A 6908-nucleotide genomic window follows, 5' to 3' on the forward strand; every position below is an offset into this window, starting at 1 on the left:
TATGGGGGCAGTCGGTGGCCGCCGCAGCGGCTGATGATGACGACGAGGTCGAGGTGCACTCGCCGAGGACACTCTGGACTGGAGAGCCTCCGCCGATGATTTTTTTAATGGAGTGTTGGAGACTTAGACTCTATGAGTAGAGTTTGTGTTGGGATTGCCCTCCCCTCGCGTCACACACGTACCACTACTAATCATTTGGTCCAGCTGAGGGAGAAAGAGCGCGCGCGTGCGTGGTTTGACTTGCTCTGGCTTAATTAGTGGCCGCTAACGACTAATGAGTCTAACTAATGTCCTAGTACTCTCTCTTTTTGGAGGTCGTTGCAGGCTAGGGCGGGGAGCTAGCGGCCACGGGGTCGGCCATCCCCTTCGGGGGACGGGCACGTGGAGTGTTTGGCGCATAAAAAACATACGGCATGTTGATCTACGGGGGAGTATGGGCGTGCTTCTGTCGGCTAGCCCGTTTTCAAGCCGGGGACGGAACCAATTCGGGCAATCAGGTACGCATGACGCACGAGACAGCGTATGCAGTGGCTTTATAATATTGGGTGACGCCGCAGTATTTAACTGAGAAGTTGTAGGCATCTGCTGAGTGTAGGTAGCTGTAGGCGTCAGAGAAGATTTTTCGCACGACTGCACAAATTATTTTTGCTCTAGCTTATTATAGCTATTCTATCACTATACTCTCTGGAGAAGGAAAAGGCTGGTTAGCCGGTCACATTATATTGAGACAACCGATGCAAAAGGGTAGGTACTACGTATTTGCACTCGTGAAAGAACAATCCGTGATTGAATTCTGCTGGGAATAATATATAATCTAGTTTCAAACTTGAACTCGGTCATATTGTACTCTATTAACTAAAAGGCTAATCCCGGCGAAGGATTTCTTGTTGATGTTTTCAAAATAGTCATGTAAGAATACTATGAAACAATATTTGAAACTATCTTTCCCAATACATAATTTCATGTTGTGGTTTCAGGATCTATGTTGCATTTAATTTCAAGACTCATAGAGTATTGATATTCGTATAGAGAGAATTTTATCTAGATGAAACTGATTTTTTTTTCTCTTTTTTCTTAAATTCTGTGCCATGTCATTATCTAATCTTACATGACATGCTAATTAATATGTATGAAACTGTTATGAAACTCCCATTAGGAGTGGCCTAAGACTGCAGGAATGAAATTTTTCAAAATGATGAGGTCAGCTGTGGTCATCATTGGGCCAGCCGTTCACATGCCTATATATCCCTTCTTGGCTCAAAAACCGGAGAAAATTGATAAAACAACACCGGTTTCGTGCGTACTCGTGAAATAGCACTGGTAAAATTGCATATTCGTATAACAGCACCAGTTACACATCTATTTCACGAAATAACACGGTTTATGATTTATTGTTTTGGGTTAGGGTTTAATGTTTTGGGTTTAGGTTTTGGGGTTTAAGATTTTTGAGGTTTATGAGTTTAGTGTTTTAGAGTTTAGGGTTTAGGGTTAAATAGGGTTTAGGGGTTTAGGGTTAGGGATTAGGGTTAGGATTTAGGGTTTAGGTTTAGGGCTTAGGATTTAGGGTTAAATAGGGTTTAGGGTTTAGAGGTTTAGGGTTAGGGGTTAGAGTTGGAATTTAGGGTTTAGGGTTAGAATTCAGGGTTTATGGTTTTAGGGTTAAATAAGGTTTAGTGTTTAGGGGTTTAGAGTTAGAGGTTAGGATTCAAGATTTAGGGTTAGGGTTTAGGGTTTAGTGTTTAGAATTTTGGTGTTTAGGGATAATTTAATAGTACTTTTGATGAAACTGGTGCTGTTTTATAGTACTTCTGATGAAACCGGTGCTATTTTATGAATTCACGAAAAATCAGTGTTATATCGCGAACACTAATACCAGTGTTGTTTCCTCAATTGCCCCCTAAAAATGTTGTTCTTGTCTGCATGCATCATTAACCCGCGGAATTTTGTTGCAATATGCCTTATTTGTTGGTACGACAAGTCTTGTCGATGTAAGCGCCGTCACATTACTTTGATCAAATGCTAAATAAGCACAATATAAAACGGAATAGTAATGTTCTGTGTGAGCCGATCTATAGTGTTCTGTTTCTTCCCTACCCCTCTCTCGCTTTCACATGTTAACAGTTGCATGCTCTAGTACTATCGCGCGCATCACTATCGCTTTCACATGTTAACATTTTTGCCTACAAAGTTAACATTGCTTTGTCCATTTTATCACATCCTGTCATCCGCACCCCTCACCACAAACCCCTTTAGGCCTCGTTTAGTTTCTTAGTAGCTGTCACATCGAATGTTTAGATTTGAATTCAAATATTCGAATGCCAACTTAATATAAAACTAATTGCATAAGTTGTAATTAGGGCTCTAGATGAATCTATTAAGTATAATTAATGCATAATTATCGGATGAGTATTGTAGCAATTAGTTGTCAAATTATGAACTAATTAGGCTTAATAGATTCGTCTCGTGATTAAGCCACGACTTATGAAATTAACTTTATAAAAAATTTATATTTAGTGCTTCTAATTAGTGTCTAGACATGCGGTGTGACGGGAATTATGATTTAAACTGAAAAAAATCAAACTTGACCTTATTCCACTCAATCTTGAGTACCCCTTTGGTTTATGCTTCTTCGGACTGCACGTAGGCATCAAAACACTCCACGTGTTGCTTTGTTGTTTGTTCATCTACAGTGCCGCCTAAACTACATCATCTATAGTGGTCTGAAAATTGGCAGCTAAAATAATTGAAAACGATCTTTACTTCTTTCGTTTCGCTCGGTAGGTGTGCCACTAACTTGGTAGTGAAGGGACATGCTGGGTTAATACATATATTCTTTGGAAATGAAATTCTGGATGAATAATGGTTTGCTGAACTTTAGGGATGAAATTCTGGATGAATAAACCCCTAAACTACCTTTCATTATATTCGTGCAATCATGCATATGCATGAATAAGGATATTTTGTTAATTTTTCTTGTAGTTCATTTTGAAACTAGCTAAGCTAATTGCATTCAGTTTTTTACTGACTCTGAGGCTTAACTCAGTTTGAAATTTACATATTTCATTTTTCCTAATATGTACCCACCATGCATTGATGCATGGTACATTCTCCTATGTGGTATGTTTATAAAGTTCATATATAAAGTGATCCATCCATATTGTAGTTCGTAAAGAAAATGAGAAAATGAATAATTTCACAATGAGTAGGAAATTAGTATTTACTAGTCTATCAACCCGTGCTCATGCACGAGCTAGGTAGTGAAGGGACATGCTGGGTTAATACATATATTCTTTGGACATGATATGCATATTGATGAACTTTAAGATTTTATTATAATAATATAATATTGATTCAAATTTGGGGTTTATTTTAATTTTTTATAATGATATCACAGGATAATATATACAAAAATTTAGGGGGTTAATAGATATTATTTTATAATGACATAAGTGGGTATTTATATGAAGATTAGGGGTTACTTTAGATTATTTTTATAATGGCAGAGGTGGTTAATTTAGATACATGTGTAGGGGGTTACTTTAGTTTATTTTCATATAATGGCAAAGGTGGGCAATTTATTAGAAAAAGATAAAAAATCCAATGGCTATTATGATTAGAGTTGTCGAATTGATGGCTAGATGTTTCTGATTTTTGTGAGAATTTGTAGAATTTCTCTATTTTTTTTAGACTGTCCACCTAGGATCCTAGGTGGCATCGCCTGGAGACTTCAAAAGGAGCCTCCAATTAGTAATAGTAAGATCATTCATGCAAGTTATAATCCTAACTTTTGTCACTTGGTATCACAAAATTTGCTATCATGTTTTAAAATGGCAACTAATTGAGGTTCCGATTAAGTGAAGACTCCGATCTCCATAGATCTAATCCTAGGGATAATAAAGCACATGTCATATGAGCCTTTGTTGATTTGGAACTAATAAACACAACATTTATAGTAAGTTACAATATATATTTGGTTTTCAATTTTAATGTTATCAGTTACCACCCCCATGAAATTTGAACTTATAAATTAAACACAACTTATACGAGGAGAAACAAAAATGTGAAAAAAATATTAGAGGGTAAACTTTATAAATTTAATTAGTTAGCATTAAATTAGTTGTATCTAGGTTAGTAAGTTGATAAATGAATATATATAGTTGACAATATCTCTAAGAGTATATAGGACACTGCCTTAGATTCTTCTCGGTGTGCACATTTGTCTATGGCTCTTAGCCCATTATGTGTGATGAATGCATAGATAACCAATTCACGAAAGAAAAGGGAAAACGATTCGAGAAGTGAGAACTAGCGACGATGTTGTGTCAAACATCACAAAAGATACGAAATTTGACTTGAATCATACCAGACAAAAGTTATTTTGTCGCACATGTTGGTCATCATGCATCAAATTTTCCTTTCAGTCTCAGTATGTTCGAAGATTTACACCAGTCATAGTAGAAATGAATGTGCTTTTAGAGTTATTAAGTTTGCTTCAATTTGGACATAGTAATAATTGATCGACATGTGACGAGTGTATGTACTTCGATCCTGCAAGTGGAAACTAATTAATAAGCCCTGTAAATTGTCTGCAAATATTTATACGTGAATACAATGGTAGGAAAAGTCCTTTGACGGACCCCTGCTGCCTCCTCATAGGAGCAACAAGATCACCTCAGGTCCTCAACTTTGTGGTCACCTATCCAATGCAATCCATGTGTTGCATTGGCATAAAACTACATATAGAAATCACATCAAAATTTAAGATGTACTATTGAATTTGGACGATTATTTCCTCATATGCATCATGATGTATGAATGATCACATGAGCCATATGTATACGAGACACATGCATGGTAGTAATTTCATTCACTGAAACAAATCTAGAATTAATGCATAATGCACGCGGGGGCGCTGCCGCTCCCCTCAGCCTCCACCAACCTTCTGCCTGCCCTTTTTGTCGAAAGGCTCGAGAGTCAGGAGCGGCCGCCCGCTCCTCAACGCGCGTCGACCGTTCATCATTCATCAACCAACACGTCGAACCAAAGCGGTCTCCGCGGCCCGGCCTACCGACGAATAAAGGTGGCCGTCAAGCTTACAGCGGTGGAGATAGACGACCTCGATCGAGACGGCAGGCGTGTCGGACACCGCGCCTGCACCCAGCCGCGGCCGGACGGCGACACCTCCGATCCGTACGGCGGCGACATCCATCGCCTCAGGTGAGGGGGGCCAGTGCCGGCGGGGCATCTCGCGCGGAGCCAATGCGCCGTGTCGGCAATCGGCTGGCCGCGCGCGTGATCCGCCGATCCAGGGCGGAGCGGACCCGGCCGGACCGCCCTGACGCTACGTTTCGCGGAGGAGATGGATGGATGGCGAGGTCTCGCTCTGCTGGCTGCAGCAGTGGCGCCGGGCACGCGCGGCGCGTGGACGTTCACGTGCACGCCAAGATGCGCACGGGCCCGCGCGCACACGGACCGGGCCAAAGGCGCCCGACGGCGACGTCGTCCACCGCGCGCCGGGGAGCTGAGACCTGAAGCCGACGGGGACGCGACGCGTTCGAGCGCGGGGGGCGGCGGAGCGAGAGGTCTCTCTTGACGCCACCGGCCGTACGTCGCCGTCGGGGCCGCCGCCCCCTGGCTAAAGGACGCCGCCGGCGAGCGACGTACGGCGGCGACGGTCCGGGCATATCGACCCCGCTGCAAGAATGTTCGTCGGCACGTACAAGTTGCAAACCAAGCGGCAAGCAACTTGCCGTGGGTCTCGACGACGGCGGCAAGTGGGGGGCTAGGCTGATTGACGCGCCAGCTGGAAAGGAACGCAAACGAGTCAAGCAACCCCTTGTCCCCCCCCCCCCCCCCCCCCCCCCCCCGGTCCGTATGATGAGGGCGGAGGAGAAAAACTTGCGCGCGACTATTCTCTACGACGACTATGCGGAGAATAAATACGCCGCCCATGTTCTCGTGCATTTATGTCGACAGCTTGATCTACTGCTCTTTTTTTCTAAATCTAGCCGTACAATTATACTGATATTTTCTTAAACAGGAATGATTTTCCAACATCGTGTAAGTATATCTTACACTAGGTTGGAAACCATTTGTATCAAATCTTTTTCACATTGTCCTAACTTAAAGTTGTTCAACCCTAAATAAATTTATAGAAAAAATAGAATAAAATCTACAATATCAAATAAATGCATCATCAAATAAATCTACAATAGTTGATTCAGCAAAATTAATTTGATGTTGCAGTGTTTATGTTTCTTTCCCGATAAAAATGTAAGTAGCTAGACAAGTTTGTCTCAGAACAAAGTTACGTTAAACTATAGTTTAGAATGGAGGCACTAGTATTCAGAATGATCTCAGACTCGCTAGATAATCTAATTTTGGAGTTAGGGTGTCCACTAGTAACATGACGGCTGCTTAGTGCTTACCGAGGCAATTCATGTAAGTCATTTCTCAACTCAAAATTCACAAATTACCGTTAATTTTTGTGGCGATTCAAGTGTATCAAATATTGAAGATTACATTCCTTCGCCCTTTCAAATCAAACTGGAAGTTCAGATCTTTGCATTCTTCGAGAACGCTAGAGCACCTAGATAGACAATGTTCTCGATTAATTGCAAAGGCCCACTGAACCAGGCCCGGCCAAGTAAAATATTTGGGCTGCAGTTTATCCTGGGCTTTAAATTTGGCCCGTAATTAGGGCCCGATTTCAGAGGGCTAATACAGAAAAAGGCCTAGTCAAGCGAAGCAGATAGCTGCACTGCATCACGTGACGGATTTGGATATCCAACGGAGCCAATCACGCGCGGGAATGCGATTCCCAGGCCCACCTGTTCCATTCCAGTGGGCCATTCCCAACCACATCGCGTCGCGTCATCCACTCCGCCGCACCACGCGTTCCCCGCTCC

The sequence above is a fragment of the Panicum virgatum genome, chromosome 5K (genome assembly GCF_016808335.1).
Source record: "Panicum virgatum strain AP13 chromosome 5K, P.virgatum_v5, whole genome shotgun sequence".
In the NCBI taxonomy this organism is placed as follows: Eukaryota; Viridiplantae; Streptophyta; class Magnoliopsida; order Poales; family Poaceae; genus Panicum; species Panicum virgatum.